This window comes from Muntiacus reevesi, unplaced genomic scaffold, assembly GCF_963930625.1.
Source record: "Muntiacus reevesi unplaced genomic scaffold, mMunRee1.1 SCAFFOLD_76, whole genome shotgun sequence".
NCBI lineage: Eukaryota > Metazoa > Chordata > Mammalia > Artiodactyla > Cervidae > Muntiacus > Muntiacus reevesi.
This window is the reverse complement of record NW_027077921.1, coordinates 483,333-503,121: the sequence shown is the minus strand read 5'-3', so window position 1 is coordinate 503,121 and position 19,789 is coordinate 483,333. Positions and strand designations below refer to the sequence as shown.

The window sequence follows — 19,789 nt, the reverse complement described above, 5'->3', positions numbered from 1 at the left end:
CACCTCTGCTAGAATGCTGACACCTGCAGCCAGGGAAGCCTTAATGAAGGTAGAAGAAGCTTTAGATAAAAATTATATTAAGAGACTTGATTATAGTATGGCATGGCAATTTATAGTGTTGCCCACAACTGTGGCCCCTACAGGGGTGCTTTGGCAAGAGGGTCCCCTAGAATGGTTGCATTTACCTGTCACGGCCAAAAAGGTTGTGGCCTGTTATCCAGGACTAGTGGCTACTTTAATAATTAAAGGGAGACATAGAAGCATTGAAATGTTTGGAAAAGAACCATCTGAAATCATAGTGCCTTATAATAAAGAGCAACTAAATGCCCTTCTATCATTAAATGAAGACTGGCCGATTGTCATTGGTAATTATCCAGGACAAATTTTACACCATTTACTTGCTAGTCCTTTATTAAATTTCCTCTCACGACATCCGGTGATATTTCAAGAAAGGTGTCAAGTTTCCCCTATCGAGGGGGCAATGTTGGTGTTTACAGATGGGTCTTCTAATGGAAAGGCTGCTATTGTCACCCAGACTTCAAAAAGGGTTTTAAATACTGGGGAAACATCAGCCCAGAAAGCAGAATTAACAGCCGTGATAGAGGCGTTCAAAGAGTTTTTAGACCAGGCTTTTAATTTATTTTCTGACTCACAGTATGTAGTTAGGTTGTTCCCTCAAATTGAAACGGCTGTTTTACCAGAAAATAAAACCACAATTTTTATATTGTTATCTACCCTTCAACAGCAAATTTGGAAAAGGTCAAAACAATTCTATGTTGGACATATAAGAGCTCATTCTAATTTACCTGGACCCCTCCATACGTTTAACCAAGAGGCAGATTTGCTAACCCGAACCATAGTGGCCAGTGATTTTGAAGATGCTAAAGCCTCACATGCTATGCATCATCAAAATGCAACTGCCCTTCAATACCAGTTCCACATTCCTAGGGAATCTGCACTCGAGATTGTTAGAACATGTCAACTTTGCCCTACTTCAGTTCCCGCTTTGCTTTTTGGGGTAAATCCCCGTGGCTTACTACCTAATGTGCTTCGGCAGATGGATGTAACACATGTTCCTTCTTTTGGAAAACTATCCTTTGTGTATGTTACTGTAGATACCTTCTCCCATGTCATTGTGGCTACTGCCAGAATGGGAGAAGCCTATAAAGATGTAGTTCAACATCTTTTTGCCTGTTTTTCCTATTTAGGAATGCCAAAATCAATTAAGACAGACAATGCTCCAGTTTATACATCTAAGTCCCTTAAAAATTTCTGTGCCCAATTCGGTATATCCCACTCTACAGGAATTCCTTACAATCCCCAGGGACAAGCAATTGTAGAAAGGGCACATCAGACACTTAAAACACAAATTTCTAAATTACAAGAAGGGCAGTTCAAATACAGTTCTCCACACCACGTTTTGCAGCACGCCCTCTTTGTGCTCAATAACCTTAACGCTGATCAAGCCGGTTTAACAGCTATGTTCCGTCACTGGAACCCAGAACAAAAAGATATGAAACCTTTAGTAAAGTGGAAAGACCTCCTTTCCGGACTATGGAAGGGACCTGATCCCTTGCTAACCAGTGGGCGAGGGTATGCTTGTATTTTCCCACAGGGTGCTGACTCGCCAATTTAGATCCCAGACAGACTGATTTGCCATGTCGAAGTCCCCCAGACCTCCGGTTCCCTCGCAGCCTCAGCCACAAAAGAGGAAGAGCACTCCTCTGCCCTCGCCTCGGTCACTCACCCGGGAAGTCCAGCAGACTTGGAAATGACCGGCAACAGAGATCCCGGAGGAACCAATGGCGGATCCACCCACTAAACAGATGTCATGGCTTTGCATGAAAGATGGCGCCCAACCTCCTACTCCTTCACGTCGCAGAAGACCACCAGGACGTCCTGCGTGGACAACTCAACAAGCCTCCATACCCACATGGGGACAAATTAAGTCACTCTGTCATCAAGCACAGGGAATAGCTTCCCTGCAGGGATCTTCAGCCTCTCCCGAAAGGGTTTTTATTGCTATGCTTGCTTTACTGTCTTGTCAGGCAAGTGCTACCTCCTCTACTTCAGAAAAATACTGGGCATATTTCCCTGGTCCCCTGACCTTCCAAGTAGTTACTTGGAACAGCGACCCTATACGGGTCAACACAGACCAGCCTCATCTCTTGGGAGGATCCTATAGTTCTTATGATAAAGATCATTATCCCATCAATTTTAACTATACTTTTAGGGGATTAACAGATGACCTTCCCCTTTGCTTTAACTTCCCCCATAGTCATACAAGTGATCTCATCACTCCCTCTAAGGAGGGACGTGTTGGAGCCTCCAAAACAATTCTGACAGATTCTCCAGCATCAAAATTTTCAGACAATACAGGAGATCGGCTGGTTTGGATATTACAGGCTCATATGCCTGGGGTCCTTGACCCCTATAAATCTTTGTTCCTTAATGCTCCACCAAAATATCCAAATTGTATTGATGTTGCTCCATCAGATGTCATATGGAAAACTATAGACAACCGCCTGGGATACCCAGTATGGAAATCTTGTACTTATAATTCAAACATAGATTATAGAATACCGGGAGGTGGAAATTATTCGGTACAAGACTGGAGCAATCCAAATCCAAGTCAGAATCTAGGAGCTGTCAGTAGGCTTAGCAATTAAAATAATGATTCCCTCCCTTGGCCTTTGGTGCCCAGCAGATGGCATTATAATCAATTTGTTCCCCCCATGTTGTCCTATACAACTAAGGGTAAAACTTTTTGACAGCCAGAAATTTGGAGAGCCCTTGCTGCCACCTCCATTGTTACTTTAACTCGACCAGAAAACAATTCCACCTATTCTGTGCTGGCTTGTTTACCCTCCCCTTAGGTTTTTTTGTTTACTAATGATTCAAAAAGACTTCGTATACAAATGAATCATTCAGGTGGACCAAATATAGTCTACTGTGAACAATGCATGCTTTCATCCTGTTTAACCCCTCAATGTAATATTTGTTCTTTTGTGGTACTGCAATGTCCACCTTATCTTATGGTGCCTGTCAGAGTGAACGCCTATTGGTATGACAATTGTGGTTTAGCCGTTCTGCAACACCTACAAGATTTAATGTGTTCCCAACGGTTTGTAGGACTACTTATTCTAGGGATTTCAGCTTTGATAACAGCAATTACCTCTGTCACTGTGGCAGCGATATCCTTGACTCAACAAGTACATACCACTCAATATGTCAATGATATTTCAAAAAATGTTTCCTTAACTCTAGCTATGCAAGAGATTATAGATAGGAAATTAGAAGTAAAAATAGATGCCCTGGAAGAAGCAGTCATGCATATTGGAACTGAGTTACAGGCTTTAAGGGTAAAGTTAGCGTTATCCTGTCACGCTGATTATCAGTAGATCTGTGTAATGCCCCCCAAAAGTAAATGATATGGATTACAATGGAGAAAAGATTAAAAATCATATTTCGGGTATATGGAATAGCTCCAGCATTACTTTAGATCTTGGAGAGCTTCACGGTCAGATAAAAACATTAGAACATTCCCGCCTGGACTTTATTACTACAGGAGCTGCTAACGATATTTTTCATAACTTTTCTAACTTTATTACTGAAAAAAATATCCTATCAACTATTTTCAGTTATGCAGCTGTAGCAGCACTAGTTTTACTATTCATTATAATCCTTCCTTGCATCATCAGAACTCTCCGGCAGAGCACTCAAAAGCTTGCGACTCAGATCCATCTGGCTGTCTTAAAAAGTAAAAAAAGGGCGAGATGCCGGGAGCCAACACATGAGACCCTACCCCTAAAAAGGCCATAGGGGAGAAAACCTGATGGGCAAGGCGAATCAGGTTTTCAGGGGTTTCGAAAAAGTCAGCTCATGAAACCCTACCCCTAACAAGGCCGTAAGGGAGATAACCTGACAGGCAAGGCGAATCAGGTTTTCAGGGGTTTCGAAAAAGTCAGCTCACGAAACCCTACCCCTAACAAGGCCGTAAGAGAGAAAACCTGACGGGCAAGACGAATCAGGTTTTCAGGGGTTTTTGAAAAGGCTAGCTCACGAGATCCCACCCATGACAAGGTCACGAGGAGAAAGCCTGACAGGCAAGGCAGATCAGGTTTTCAGGGATTTTGAAAAGCTGCCCCCGGCTCTAACCTTAAAGATGATATCTGTCTTTCTGATGCCTGCCTCAATGGACTACTCCCTAATTTCTCTGACACAGACAGGAAGGCCTTCCCCGATCTCTTCCCAAATAAGAATCAATTTAGAACTTTAATCAATAAGTTTCCCAGGTGGTAGTTTTTTATGAGATTATTCAGGGTGAAAGGAGTGTTTTAATTCAAACACCTCTGCTGGTAGTTTTGTTAGCCAAATGCATTTATGCGCTTGGTACTAATATGCATGATTGCTTATAATATCCTAATCATAAAATAGCATGAAGAACCTGATTATATAAAAGCCCTAATAGACATAGAGCCCTTTTAAGGGGTAAAGGAGTCCTATTAGAAAACATAAGAAAATTATTCTATAGGTGGTTATTGGGTTGTGATTTGCTTGCTGTGTTTTGCTTGCTGTATTTTTGCCTTTAATGTGCTAAGGTTGTGTTATAAAAACCATTGTTAATATAGTTAAAGATCTAGACAAATAAGAACTTAGCCCTAGTGTGGTACCAATGAGACGGTTGTTAATTGTCAGTCAGGAGTACTAGGGCAGAAGTTGCCTCACTGAAGCCGCAGAGTCTGTATGGGGTAAACTTCTTAGATAAACGCAACTGACAACTTTTGCAGTAAGATTAATTTTTGTATTAACAAGAATATAATTCTACTCTGTACTGTTTCCCTATGACCCTGTTACCTTTCAGTTAAGGTCACCATAAAATCGGAAAATAGGTTTACAATCACTTGACCTGCATAAAATGTTAATAGCCTCAAGGCCAGAAGATCATGTGCTAAAAACTACTATAGAATTAGAAAGCAAAAAAATCCTGCTTTTCCTAAAAATCAAAATGATGTATGCTAATCCTGTGAAATCATGAGTAAACATCTTGTACCTTAAAAACGTTCTGTGAAAGGGTATAAACCCAGTTATCAGAAAGTAAAACACAGACTTGGGCCTATCAAGGCTAGTCTCACGTCTCTTTCTCTCTCGCCAACGCGGTTCATCCTGAGGTACCACCTGGATCATGTCGAGGCTGGACCCCGGCAGCCTCTGAGGCAGGGCCGACCTAGGGGCACAGTGGGCCTCTTGCTCTCCCTGCTGCCCTGAGGCTGCTGGGCCAAAGAGGCCTTGGGCATCGACCCCCTTCCTGGCCTCTTCCCTCTGACCAGGCCGTCCAGGCTCCAGGCCCCTGCAGTGTGGAGAGAGCCCCTGCCAGAAACCTCCCCTTCAATTAGGCCTCAACTGAGGCCTAGGCAACAGGGGAAAGGCGCTAAGGGAATGAGCCTGGGGAGGCATCTGGGCATGGCTGGACACACTTCCCGCAGCCTGCCTCCTTGTGGGGCAGTACCCCCAGAGGCCAGGAACGTCTGGACAAGGCTGGCCTGGGGCAGGGTCCATGCTGGGACCTGCCCCTGGCCTGTGGGGCCTCTGAGCAGAACCGGCCCTCGCCGCTGGAAGACCTCCCCGGATGCCTCCAAAGGCCGGTTTGCAAGCACTCTCGCTGGCTGGCCGCCGCTCCCTCCCCGAGGGAGGCCCGCGTTTCCCATAAGCCACGAACTCTGCTCCCAAGCCTGGGAGAAAAGCGCTTCGGGGTGATCCTCTCTCAGGGCCCTTGTCCCAGAGCCTGGGGGAGAGGTATAGGCTCCACAATCCCAGGCCAAGGCAGAATCAAATGGACACGTCTGTTCTTGCCCCCTGCAACGTCAGAGAACTCGGGTGAGCAAGAGTCTGTCAGGCAGCTCCTGGGCAAGCACAGCAGCAGCACCTGTGTGGGAAGGGGCAGGGCCGACCTAGGGGCACAGTGGGCCTCTTGCTCTCCCTGCTGCCCTGAGGCTGCTGGGCCAAAGAAGCCTTGGACATCGACCCCATTGCTGGCCTCTTCCCTCTAACCAGGATGTCTGGACTCCAGGCCCTTACAGTGTGGAGAGAGCCCCTGCCAGAAACCTCCCCTGCAAGTAGGCCTCAAATGAGGCCTAGGCACCAGGGTAAAGGCACTAAGGGAATGAGCCTGGGGAGGCGCCTGGGCATGTCGGGACACACTCCCCGCAGCCTGACCCATCGTGGGGCAGTACCCCAGGAGGCCAGGAAGGTCTGGACAAGGCAGGCCTGGAGCAGGGTCCATGCTGGGACCTGCCCCTGGCCTGTGGGGCCACAGAGCAAATCCAGCACTCTGCCGCTAGAAGACGTCCCCGGCCGACACCTGAGGGCATGTTTGCAAGCACTATACCCGAGGAAAGCCCACGTTTCCCGCAAGCCGCGCACTCTGCTTCCAAGCACGGGAGAAATATGATTAGTGGTGGTCCTCTCTCAGGGCCCTTGCCCCTGAGCCGGGGGCCAGCTAGGGGCTTCACACTCCCAGGCCAAGGCAGAACCACATGCACACGTCTTTTCCTGCCCCCTGCACCGTCAGAGAGCTTGGGTGAGCCAGAGTCTGTCAGGCAGCTCCTGGGCAAGCCCAGCAGCAGCGCCTGCCTGTGAAGGGGCAGGGCCGACCTAGGGGCACAGTGGGCCACTTGTTCCCCCTGCTGCCCTGAGGCTGCTGGGCCAAAGAGGCCTTGAGCATAGACCCTCTTGCTGGCCTCTTCCCTCTGACCAGGCGATCTGTGCTCCAGACCCTTGCAGTGTGGAGAAAGCCCCTGCCAGAAACCTCCCCACCAAGTAGGCCTCAAATGAGGCCTAGGCACCAGGGAAAAGGCGCTAACGGAATGAGCCTGGGGAGGTGCATGGGCATGTCTGGACACACTCCCTGCGACCTGCTCCTTCGTGGGGCAGTACCTCCGGAGGCCAGGAAGGACTGGGCAAGGCTGGCCTGCGTCAGGGTCCATGTTGGGACCTACCCGTGGCCTGTGGGTCCTCTGAGCAGGACCAACACTCTGCTGCTGGACGACCTCCCCGGCTGCATCCAAAGGCCAGTTTGCAAGCACTCTTGCCAGCTGGCCGCCGCTCCCTCCCCGACGGAGGCCCGTGTTTTCCGCAAGCCGCGCATTCTGATCCCAAGCCCGGGAGAACTGCGCTTGGGTGGTCCTCACTCAGGGCCTTGTTCCTGAGCCTGGGGGTCAGCGAGTGGCTCCAAACTCCCAGGCCATGTCAGAGCCACATGCACACGAGTCTTACTGCCCTCTGAACCATCAGACAACTCGGGTGAGCCAGAGTCTGTCAGGCATCTACTGGGCAAGCCCAGCAGCAGCGCCTGTGTGTGAACGGGCAGGGCCGACCTAGGGGTGCAGTGGGCCACTTGCTCTCCCTGCTGCCATGAGGCTGCTGAGCCAAAGATGCCTTGAGCATAGACCCCCTTGCTATCCTCTTCATCTGACCAGGCCATCCGGGCTCCAGACAATTGTAGTGTGGAGAGAGCCCCTGCCGGAAAACACCCCTCAAAGTAGACCTCAAATGAGGCATAGGAACCATGGGAAAGGCGCTAAGGGAATGAGACTGGGGAGGTGCCTGGGCATGTCTGGACACATCTCCGCAGTCTGCCACTTCTTGGGGCAGTACCCCCGGAGGCCAGGAAGGTCGGTGCAAGGCTGGCCTGGGGCAAGGTCCATGCTGGGACCTGCCCGTGGCCTGTGGGGGCTCTGAGCAGAACCAGCATTCTGCCGCTGGAAGACCTCCCCGGGTGCCTCCGAAGGCCGGTTTGCAAGATCTCTTCCCGAGGGAGACCCGTGTTTCCGGCAAGCCACGCACTCTGCACTCAAGCCCAGGACAATAGCGCATAGGGGTGGTCCTCTCTCAGGTGCTTACCCCAGACCCTGGGGGACAGCTAGGGGCTCCACACACCCAGGTCAAGGCAGAACCACATGCACACATCTCTTCCTGCCCCCTGCACCGTCAGAGAGCTCGGGTGAGCCAGAGTCTGTCAGGCAGCTCCTGGGCAAGCCCAGGATCAGCGTCTGTGTGCGATGGGGCAGGGCCGACCTAGTGGCACTGTGGGCCACTTGCTCACCCTGCGGCCCTGAGACTGCTGGAACAAAGAGGCCTTGGGAATTGACCCCCTTGCTGGCCTCTTCCCTCTGACAAGGCCGTCCGGGCTCCAGTCCCTTGCAGTGTGGAGAGAGCCCCTGCCAGAGACCTCCCTTCCAAGTAGGCCTCAAATGAGGCCTAGGCACCAGGGGAAAGGCACTCAGGGAGTGAGCCTGGGGAGGCGCCTGGGCATGTCTGGACACACTCGCTGCAGCATGCTCCTTCGTGGGGCAGTACCCCCGGAGTCCAGGAAGGTCTGGTCAAGGCTGGCCTCTGGCAGGGTCCATGCTGGGACCTGGCCCTAGCCTGTGGGGACTCTGAGAAGAACCAGCATTCTGCCGCTGGAAGACCTACCAGGCTGATTCTAAAGGCCAGTTGCAAGCACTCTCGCTGGCTGGCCACCTCTCCCTCACCAAGGGAGGCCCGTGTTTCCAGCAAGCTGCGCACTCTGCAAACAAGCCTGGGAGAAAAGCACTTCAGGGTGTTGCTCTCTCAGGCCTTTGCCCCTGAGCCTGGGGGACAGCTAGGGGATCCACACACCCAGGCCAAGGCAAAACCACATGCCCACGTCTCTTCCAGCACTCTGCACCATCATAGAGCTCTGGTGAGCCACAGTCTGTCAGACAGCTCCTGGGCAAGCCCAGCAGCAGCACCTGTGTGTGAAGGGGCAGGGCTGACCAAGGGGCACAGTGGGCCACTTGCTCTCCCTGCTGCCCTGAGGCTGCTGGGCCAAAGATGCCTTGAGCATAGACCCCCTTGCTGGCCTCGTCCCGCTGACCAGGCAATCCGTGCTCCAGACCCTTGAATTGTGGAGAGAGCCCCTGCCAGAAACCTCCCCTCCAAGTAGGCCTCAAATGAGGCCTAGGCACCAGGGAAAAGGTGCTCAGGGGATGAGCCTGGGGAGGTGCTTGGGTATGTCTGGAAACACTCCCCGCAGCCTGCCCCTTCGTGGGGCAGTACCCCCAGAGGCCAGGAAGGTCTGGGCAAGGCTGGACTGGGGCAGGGTCCATGCTGGGACCTGCCCCTGTCCTTTGGGTAATCTGAGCAAAACCAAAACTCTGCCGCTAGAAGACCTCCCCGGCTGCCTCCAAAGGCCTGTTTGCAAGCACTCTCACCGGCTGGCCGCCTCGCCGTCACTGAGGGAGGCCCGCGTTTCCCGCAAGCCGCGCACTCTGCTCCCAAGGCTGGGAGAAAAGCACTTCAGAGTGTGCCTCTCTCAGGCCTTTGCCCCTGAGCCTGAGGAACAGCTAGGGGCTCCAACACCCAGGCCAAGGCAGAACCACATGCCCACGTCTCTTGCGACCCTCTGCACCGTCAGAGAGCTCGGGTGAGCCACAGTCTGTCAGGCAGCTCCTGGGCAAGCCCAACAGCAGCACCTATGTGTGAAGGGGCAGGGCCGACCTAGGGGCATATTGGGCCACTTGCTCTCCCTGCTGCCCTGAGGCTGTGGCCAAAGAGGCCTTGGGCATCGACCCCCTTTGTGGCCTCTTCCCTCTGACCAGGCCGTCCGGGCTCCAGGCCCTTGCAGTGTGGAGAGAGACCCTGCCAGAAACCTCACCTCCAAGTAGGCCTCAAATGAGGCCTAGGCACCAGGGGAAAGGTGCTCAGGGAGTGAGCCTGGGGAGATGCCTTGGTATGCCTGGACACACTCCCCACAGCCTGCCCCTTCATGGGGCAGTACCCCCGGAGGCCAGGAAGGTCTGGGCAAGGCTGGCCTGGGGCAGGGTCAAAGCTGGAACCTGACCCTGGCCTGTGGGACCTCTGAGCAGAGCTAGCACTCTGCCGCTGGAAGACCTCCCCAGGTGCCTCCAAAGGCCGGTTTGCAAGATCTCTTCCCAAGGGAGACCCACATATCTGGCAAGCCACGCACTCTGTACCCAAGTCCAAGACAATAGCGCATCGGGGTGGTCCTCTCTCAGGCCCTTGCCACAGACCCTGGGGGACAGCTAGGGCCTCCACACACCAGGTCAAGGCAGAACCATATGCACACATCTCTTCCTGCCCCCTGCACCGTCAGAGAGCTTAGGTGAGACAGAGTCTGTCAGGCAGCTCCTGGGCAGGCACAGCAGGAGCGCCTGTGTGTGATTGGGCTGGGCCAACCTAGCGGCATGGTGGGCCACGTGCTCACCCTGCTGCCCTGAGGCTGCTGGGCCAAAGAGGCCTTGGGCATCGCACCCATTGCTGGCCTCTTCCCTCTGACCAGGCCTTCCTGGCTCAAGTCCCTTGCAGTGTGGAGAGAGCCCCTGCCAGAGACCTCCCCTCCACGAAGCCCTCAAATGGGGCCTAGGCACCAGGGGAAAGGCGCTCAGGGAGTGAGCGCTGCACCTGGAGAGGCGCCTGTGCATGTCTGGACACACTCCCTGCAGTGTGCTCCTTCATGGGGCAGTAGCCCCGGAGGCCAGGAAGGTCTGGGCAAGGCTGGCCTGGGGCAGAGTCCTTGCTGGGACCTGCCACTAGCCTCTGGGGCCTCTGAGAAGAACCAGCATTCTGCCGCTGGAAGACCTCCCAGGCTGCCTCCAAAGGCCGGTTGCAAGCACTCTCGCCGGCTGGCCACCTCTCCCTCACTGAGGGAGGCCCACGTTTCCCGCAATCCACGCACTCTGTACCCAAGCCGTGGAGAAAAGCATTTCGGGGTGTTCCTCCCTTAGGCCTTTGCCCCTGATCCTGGGGGACAGTTAGGGGATCCACACACACAGGCCAAGGCAGAACCACATGCACACATCTTTTCCGGCCCTCTGCACCGTCGGCTGAGCTAGAGTTTGTCAGGCAGCTCCTGGGCAAGGCCAGCAGCAGCGCCTGTCTGTGAAGGGGCATGACCGGCCTAGGGGCTCAGTGGGCCACTTTCTCTCACTGCTGCACTGAGGTTGTTGGGCCAAAAAGGCCCTGGGCAAAGACCCCCTTGCTGGCCTCTTCCCGCTAACCAGGCAATCCGTGCTCCAGCCCCTTGCAGTGTGGAGAGAGCCCCTGCCAGAAACCTCCCCGCCAAGTAGGCCTCAAATGATGCCTAGGCACCAGGGGAAAGACGCTAATGGAAAGAGCCTGGGGAGGCGCCTGAGCATGTCTGGACACACTCCCCGCGACCTGCCCCTTCGTGGGGCAGTACCCCCGGAGGCCAGGACGGTCTGGGAAAGGCTACCCTGGTTCAGGGTCCATGCTGGGACCTGCCCCTGGCCTTTGGGTCCTCTGAGTAGAACCAAAACTCTGCAGCTGGAAAACCTCCCCGGCTGCCTCCAAAGGCCTGTTTGCAAGCACTCTCACCGGCTGGCCGCCTCGCCCTCACTGAGGGAGACCCGCATATCCTGCAAGCCGCGCACTCTGCTCCCAAGTCAAGGAGAATAGCAGTTCGGGGTTTTCTTCTCTCAGGCCTTTGCCCCTGAGCCTGGGGGACAACTAGGGCCTCCACACACACAGGCCAAGGCAGAACCACATGCACACGTCTTTTCCTGCCCTTTGCACCGTCAGAGAGCTCGGGTGAGCCAGAGTCTGTCAGGCAGCTCCTGGGCAAGCCCAGAAGCAGCGCCTGTGTGTGATGTGGCAGGGCCGACCTAGGGGCACTGAAGGCCACTTGCTCACCCTGCTGCCCTGAAGCTGCTGGGACAAAGAGGCCTTGGGCATCGAACCCCTTGCTGGCCTCTTCCCTCTGACCAGGCCGTCCAGCTCCAGTCCCTTTCAGTGTGCAGAGAGGCCCTGCCAGAATCCGCCCCTCCAAGTAGGCCTCAAATGAGGCATAGGAACCATGGGCAAGCCGCTCAGGGAATGAGCCTGGGGAGGTCCCTGGGCATGTCTGGACACACTACCCGTCGCCTGCCCCTTCGTGAAGCAGTATCCCCGGAGGCCAGGAAGGTCTGGTCAAGGCTGGCCTGGGGCAGGGTCGGTGCTGGGATCTGCCCCTGGCCTGTGGGGCTTCTGAGCAGAACCAGCAGTGTGCCCCTGGAAGACCTCACTGGCAGCCTCCAAAGGCTGGTTTGCAAGCACTCTCGGTGGCTAGGCACCTCTCCCTCACCTAGGAACACCCGTGATTTACGCAAGCCACACACTTTGCTCCCAAGCCCAGGAGAAAAGCGCTTTGGTTGTCCATTCTAAGGGCCTTGCCCCTGAGCCTGGGGGACAGCTAGGGGCTCCAAACTCCCAGGCCAAGGCAGAGCCACATGCACACGAGTCTTCCTGCCCCCTGCATTTTCAGAGAGCTCAGGTGAGCCAGAGTCGGTTAGGCAGCACCTGGGCAAGCCCAGCAGCAGCGCCTGAGTGTGAAGGGGCAGGGGCGACCTAGGGGCACAGTGGGCCAAACCTCCCCTCCAAGTAGGCCTCAAATGAGGCCTAGGAATCATGGGAAAGGCGCTAAGTGAATGAGAATGGGGAGGCCCCTGGGCAAGTCTGGACACACTCCCTGCCACCTGCCCCTTCGTGGGGCAGTACCCAAGAGGCCAGGAAGGTCTGTTCAAGGCTGGCCTGGGGCAGGGTCCTTGCTGGGACCTGCCCCTGGCATGTGGGGTCTCTGAGCAGAACCAGCACTGTGCCGTTGGAAGACCTCACCAGCAGCCCCCAAAGGCCGGTTTGCAAGCACCTCCCAGGCTGGCCGCCTCTCCCTCACCGAGGGAAGCCCGCGTTTCCCACAAGCCGCGCACTCTGCACCCAAGCCTGGGAGAAAACTGTTTCGGGGTGTTCCTCTCTCAGTCCTTTGCCCCTGAGCCTGGGAGACAGATAGGGCTCCAAACTCCCAGGCCAAGGCAGAGCCACATGCACACGAGTCTTCCTGCCCCCTGCATTTTCAGAGAGCTCAGGTGAGCCAGAGTCGGTTAGGCAGCACCTGGGCAAGCCCAGCAGCAGCGCCTGAGTGTGAAGGGGCAGGGGCGACCTAGGGGCACAGTGGGCCAAACCTCCCCTCCAAGTAGGCCTCAAATGAGTCCTAGGAATCATGGGAAAGGCGCTAAGTGAATGAGAATGGGGAGGCCCCTGGGCAAGTCTGGACACACTCCCTGCCACCTGCCCCTTCGTGGGGCAGTACCCAAGAGGCCAGGAAGGTCTGTTCAAGGCTGGCCTGGGGCAGGGTCCTTGCTGGGACCTGCCCCTGGCATGTGGGGCCTCTGAGCAGAACCAGCACTGTGCCGTTGGAAGACCTCACCAGCAGCCCCCAAAGGCCGGTTTGCAAGCACCTCCCAGGCTGGCCGCCTCTCCCTCACCGAGGGAAGCCCGCGTTTCCCACAAGCCGCGCACTCTGCTCCCAAGCCTGGGAGAAAAGTGCTTCGGGGTGTTCCTCTCTCAGTCCTTTGCCCCTGAGCCTGGGAGACAGCTAGGGGCTCCACACACCCAGGCCAATGCGGAGCCACATGCACACGTATTATATTGCCCCCTGCTCCGTCAGAGAGCTTGCGTGAGCCAGAGTATGTCAGGCAGCTCCTGGGAAAGCCCAGCAGCAGCGCCTGTGTGTGATGGGGCAGGGCTGACCAAGGGGCACTGAAGGCCGCTTGCTCACCCTGCTGCCCTGAGACTGCTGGGAAAAATAGTTCTTGGGCATCGACCCCCTTGCTGGCCTTTTCCCTCTGACCAGGCCGTCCGTGCTCCAGACCCTTGCAGTGTGGAGAGAGGTCCTGCCAGAAACCTCCCCTACAAGTACCCTCAAATGAGGCCTGGGAACCATGGGAAAGGCGCTCAGGAATTGAACCTGGGGAGGTGCCTGGGCATGCCTGGACACACACCCCGCCGCCTGCCCCTTCGTGAGGCAGTACCCACGGAGTCCAGGAAGGTCAGGTCAAGGCTGGCCTGGGGCAGGGTCCGAGCTGGGACCTGCCACGGTCCTGTGGGGTCTCTGAGCAGAACCAGCACTGTGCCAATGGAAGACCTCGCCGGCAGCCTCCAAAGGCCGGTTTGCAAGCACTCTCGCCGGCTGGCCACCTCTCCCTCACCGAGGGAGGCCCGCGATTCCCGCAAGCCACGCACTCTACTCACAACTCCAGGAGAAAAGCGCTTGGGTGGTCCCGTCTCAGGGCCTTGCCCCTGAGCCTGGGGGACAGCGAGTGGCTACACAAACCCAGGCCAAGGCACAACCACATGCACACGAGTCTTCCTGCCCCCTGAACTGTCAGAGAGCTCGGGTGAGCCAGAGTCTGTCAGGCAGCTCCTGGGCAAGACCAGCAGGAGCGCCTGTGTGTGAAGGGGCAGGGCTGGCCTAGGGGCAAAGTGGGCCACTTGCTCTTCCTGCTGCCCTCAGGCTGCTGGGCCGAAGAGGCCATGGACAACGACCCCCGTGCAGGCCTCTTCCCTCTGACCAGGCCGTCCGGGATCCAGTCCCTTGCACTGTGAAGAGAGCCCCTGCCAGAAACCTCCCCTCCAAGTAGGCCTCAAACGAGGCCTAGGAACCTGGGAAAAGGCGCTCAGGGAATGAGCCTGGGGAGGAGCCTGGGCATGTCTGGACACACTCCCCGCAGCGTTCTCCTTCGTGGGGCAGTACCCCCGGAGGCCAGGAAGGTCTGGTCAAGGCTGGCCTGGGTCAGGGTCCAGGCTGGGACCTGCCCCTGGCCTTTGGGTCCTCTGAGTAGAACCAACACTCTGCAGCTGGAAGACCTCCCCGGCTGTCTCCAAAGGCCTGTTTGCAAGCACTCTCGCCGGCTGGCCACCTCGCATTCACTGAGGGAGGCCGGCGTATCCCGCAAGCCGCGCACTCTGCTCCCAAGCCTGGGAGAAAAGCACTTCTGAGTGTTCTTCTCTCAGGCCTTTGCCCCTGAGCCTGGGGGACAGCTAGGGGCTCCACACACCAAGACCAAGGCAGAACCACATGCCCACGTCTCTTCCGGCCCTCTGCACCGTCAGAGAGCTCAGGTGATCCAGAGTATGTCAGGCAGCTCATGGGAAAAACCCAGCAGCAGCCCCTGTGTGTGAAGGGGCAGGGCCAACCTTGGGGCACAGTGGCCACTTGCTCTTCCTGCTGCCCTGAGGCTGCTGGGCCAAAGAGGCCTTGGGGATCAAACCCCTTGCTGGCCTCTTCCCTCTGACCAGACCGTCCGGGCTCCAGTCCCCTGCAGTGTGGAGAGAGGCCCTGCCAGAAACCTCCCCTCCTAGTAGGACTCAAATGAGGTCTAGGAATCATGGGAAGGCGCTAATGGATTGAGACTGGGGAGAGGACTGGGCATGTCTGATCACACTCCCTGCCACCTGCCCCTTCGTGGGGCAGTACCCCCGGAGGACAGGAAGGTCTGGTCAAGGCTGGCCTGGGGCAGGGTCCTTGCTGGGACCTGCCCCTGGCCTGTTGGGGCTCTGAGCAGAACCAGCATTGTGCCGTTGGAGAACCTCACCCGCAGATTCCAAATGCCGGTTTGCAAGCACTCTCGCCACCTGGCCTCTTCTCCCTCACCGAGGGAGGCCCGCGTTTCCCGCAAGCCGCGCACTCTGCTTCCAAGCCAAGGAGAATAGCAGTTCGGGGTGTTCCTCTCTCAGGCGTTTGCCCCTGAGCCTGGGAGACAACTAGGGTATCCACACACCCAGGCCAATGCAGAACCACATGCACACGTCTCTTCCGGCCCTCTGCACCGTCAGAGAGCTCGAGTGAGGCACAGTCTGTTAGGCAGCTCCTGGGCAAGCCCAGCAGCAGTGCCTGTGTGTGAAGGGGCAGGGCCGACCAAGGGGCACATTGGGCCACTTGCTCATCCTGCTGCCATGACGCTGCTGGGCCAAAGAGGCCTTGGGCATCGTCCCCCTTGCTGGCCTCTTTCCTCTGACCAAGCCCTCTGGGCTCCAGGCCCTTGCAGTGTGGAGATAGCCCATGCCAGAAACCTCCCCTCCAAGTAGGCCTCAAATGAGGCCTAGGCACCAGGGAAAAAACGCTAATGGAATGAGCCTGGGAAGGTGCCTGAGCATGACTGGACACACCTCCGCAGCCTGCTCCTTCGTGGGGCAGTACCCTCGGAGGCCAGGACGGTCTGGGCAAGGCTCTCCTGGGGCAGGGTCCATGCTGGAACCTGCGCGTGTCCTGTGGGGCCCCAGAGCAAATCCAGCACTCTGCCGCTAGAAGACCTCCCTGGCTGCCTCCAAAGGCCAGTTTGCAAGCACTCTCCCCGAGGGAGGCCCGCGATTCCCGCAAGCTGAGCACACTGCTCCCAAGCCCGGGAGAAAAGCGCTTCGGGGTGGTCCTCTCTCAGGGCCCTTGCCCCTGAGCCTGGGAGCCAGCTAGGGGCTCCACACTCCCAGGCTAAGGCAGAACCACATGCACACGTCTTTTCCTGCCCTTTGCACCGTCAGAGAGCTCGGGTGAGCCAGAGTCTGTCAGGCAGCTCCTGGGCAAGCCCAGAAGCAGCGCCTGTGTGTGATGTGGCAGGGCCGACCTAGGGGCACTGAAGGCCACTTGCTCACCCTGCTGCCCTGAGACTGCTGGGAAAAATAGTTTTTGGGCATCGACCCCCTTGCTGGCCTTTTCCCTCTGACCAGGCCGTCCGTGCTCCAGACCCTTGCAGTGTGGAGAGAGGTCCTGCCAGAAACCTCCCCTACAAGTACCCTCAAATGAGGCCTGGGAACCATGGGAAAGGCGCTCAGGGATTGAACCTGGGGAGGTGCCTGGGCATGCCTGGACACACACCCCGCCGCCTGCCCCTTCGTGAGGCAGTACCCACGGAGTCCAGGAAGGTCAGGTCAAGGCTGGCCTGGGGCAGGGTCCGAGCTGGGACCTGCCACGTTCCTGTGGGGTCTCTGAGCAGAACCAGCACTGTGCCAATGGAAGACCTCGCCGGCAGCCTCCAAAGGCCGGTTTGCAAGCACTCTCGCCGGCTGGCCACCTCTCCCTCACCGAGGGAGGCCCGCGATTCCCGCAAGCCACGCACTCTACTCACAACTCCAGGAGAAAAGCGCTTGGGTGGTCCCGTCTCAGGGCCTTGCCCCTGAGCCTGGGGGACAGCGAGTGGCTACACAAACCCAGGCCAAGGCACAACCACATGCACACGAGTCTTCCTGCCCCCTGAACTGTCAGAGAGCTCGGGTGAGCCAGAGTCTGTCAGGCAGCTCCTGGGCAAGACCAGCAGGAGCGCCTGTGTGTGAAGGGGCAGGGCTGGCCTAGGGGCAAAGTGGGCCACTTGCTCTTCCTGCTGCCCTCAGGCTGCTGGGCCGAAGAGGCCATGGACAACGACCCCCGTGCAGGCCTCTTCCCTCTGACCAGGCCGTCCGGGATCCAGTCCCTTGCACTGTGAAGAGAGCCCCTGCCAGAAACCTCCCCTCCAAGTAGGCCTCAAACGAGGCCTAGGAACCTGGGAAAAGGCGCTCAGGGAATGAGCCTGGGGAGGAGCCTGGGCATGTCTGGACACACTCCCCGCAGCGTTCTCCTTCGTGGGGCAGTACCCCCGGAGGCCAGGAAGGTCTGGTCAAGGCTGGCCTGGGTCAGGGTCCAGGCTGGGACCTGCCCCTGGCCTTTGGGTCCTCTGAGTAGAACCAACACTCTGCAGCTGGAAGACCTCCCCGGCTGTCTCCAAAGGCCTGTTTGCAAGCACTCTCGCCGGCTGGCCACCTCGCATTCACTGAGGGAGGCCGGCGTATCCCGCAAGCCGCGCACTCTGCTCCCAAGCCTGGGAGAAAAGCACTTCTGAGTGTTCTTCTCTCAGGCCTTTGCCCCTGAGCCTGGGGGACAGCTAGGGGCTCCACACACCAAGACCAAGGCAGAACCACATGCCCACGTCTCTTCCGGCCCTCTGCACCGTCAGAGAGCTCAGGTGATCCAGAGTATGTCAGGCAGCTCATGGGAAAAACCCAGCAGCAGCCCCTGTGTGTGAAGGGGCAGGGCCAACCTTGGGGCACAGTGGCCACTTGCTCTTCCTGCTGCCCTGAGGCTGCTGGGCCAAAGAGGCCTTGGGGATCAAACCCCTTGCTGGCCTCTTCCCTCTGACCAGACCGTCCGGGCTCCAGTCCCCTGCAGTGTGGAGAGAGGCCCTGCCAGAAACCTCCCCTCCTAGTAGGACTCAAATGAGGTCTAGGAATCATGGGAAGGCGCTAATGGATTGAGACTGGGGAGAGGACTGGGCATGTCTGATCACACTCCCTGCCACCTGCCCCTTCGTGGGGCAGTACCCCCGGAGGACAGGAAGGTCTGGTCAAGGCTGGCCTGGGGCAGGGTCCTTGCTGGGACCTGCCCCTGGCCTGTTGGGGCTCTGAGCAGAACCAGCATTGTGCCGTTGGAGAACCTCACCCGCAGATTCCAAATGCCGGTTTGCAAGCACTCTCGCCACCTGGCCTCTTCTCCCTCACCGAGGGAGGCCCGCGTTTCCCGCAAGCCACGCACTCTGCTTCCAAGCCAAGGAGAATAGCAGTTCGGGGTGTTCCTCTCTCAGGCGTTTGCCCCTGAGCCTGGGAGACAACTAGGGTATCCACACACCCAGGCCAATGCAGAACCACATGCACACGTCTCTTCCGGCCCTCTGCACCGTCAGAGAGCTCGAGTGAGGCACAGTCTGTTAGGCAGCTCCTGGGCAAGCCCAGCAGCAGTGCCTGTGTGTGAAGGGGCAGGGCCGACCAAGGGGCACATTGGGCCACTTGCTCATCCTGCTGCCATGACGCTGCTGGGCCAAAGAGGCCTTGGGCATCGTCCCCCTTGCTGGCCTCTTTCCTCTGACCAAGCCCTCCGGGCTCCAGGCCCTTGCAGTGTGGAGATAGCCCATGCCAGAAACCTCCCCTCCAAGTAGGCCTCAAATGAGGCCTAGGCACCAGGGAAAAAACGCTAATGGAATGAGCCTGGGAAGGTGCCTGAGCATGACTGGACACACCTCCGCAGCCTGCTCCTTCGTGGGGCAGTACCCTCGGAGGCCAGGACGGTCTGGGCAAGGCTCTCCTGGGGCAGGGTCCATGCTGGAACCTGCGCGTGTCCTGTGGGGCCCCAGAGCAAATCCAGCACTCTGCCGCTAGAAGACCTCCCTGGCTGCCTCCAAAGGCCAGTTTGCAAGCACTCTCCCCGAGGGAGGCCCGCGATTCCCGCAAGCTGAGCACACTGCTCCCAAGCCCGGGAGAAAAGCGCTTCGGGGTGGTCCTCTCTCAGGGCCCTTGCCCCTGAGCCTGGGAGCCAGCTAGGGGCTCCACACTCCCAGGCCAAGGCAGAACCACATGCACACGTCTTTTCCTGCCCTTTGCACCGTCAGAGAGCTCGGGTGAGCCAGAGTCTGTCAGGCAGCTCCTGGGCAAGCCCAGAAGCAGCGCCTGTGTGTGATGTGGCAGGGCCGACCTAGGGGCACTGAAGGCCACTTGCTCACCCTGCTGCCCTGAAGCTGCTGGGACAAAGAGGCCTTGGGCATCGAACCCCTTGCTGGCCTCTTCCCTCTGACCAGGCCGTCCAGCTCCAGTCCCTTTCAGTGTGCAGAGAGGCCCTGCCAGAATCCGCCCCTCCAAGTAGGCCTCAAATGAGGCATAGGAACCATGGGCAAGCCGCTCAGGGAATGAGCCTGGGGAGGTCCCTGGGCATGTCTGGACACACTACCCGTCGCCTGCCCCTTCGTGAAGCAGTATCCCCGGAGGCCAGGAAGGTCTGGTCAAGGCTGGCCTGGGGCAGGGTCGGTGCTGGGATCTGCCCCTGGCCTGTGGGGCTTCTGAGCAGAACCAGCAGTGTGCCCCTGGAAGACCTCACTGGCAGCCTCCAAAGGCTGGTTTGCAAGCACTCTCGGTGGCTAGGCACCTCTCCCTCACCTAGGAACACCCGTGATTTACGCAA

General features: G+C 57.1%; 1 pseudogene; it reads left to right on the top strand.

Moving 5' to 3' along the window:
- The first annotated feature begins 1,061 nt into the window (after positions 1-1,061).
- Positions 1,062-3,871, top strand: LOC136155236 (uncharacterized; annotated as a pseudogene).
- Positions 3,872-19,789: the final 15,918 nt, after the last annotated feature.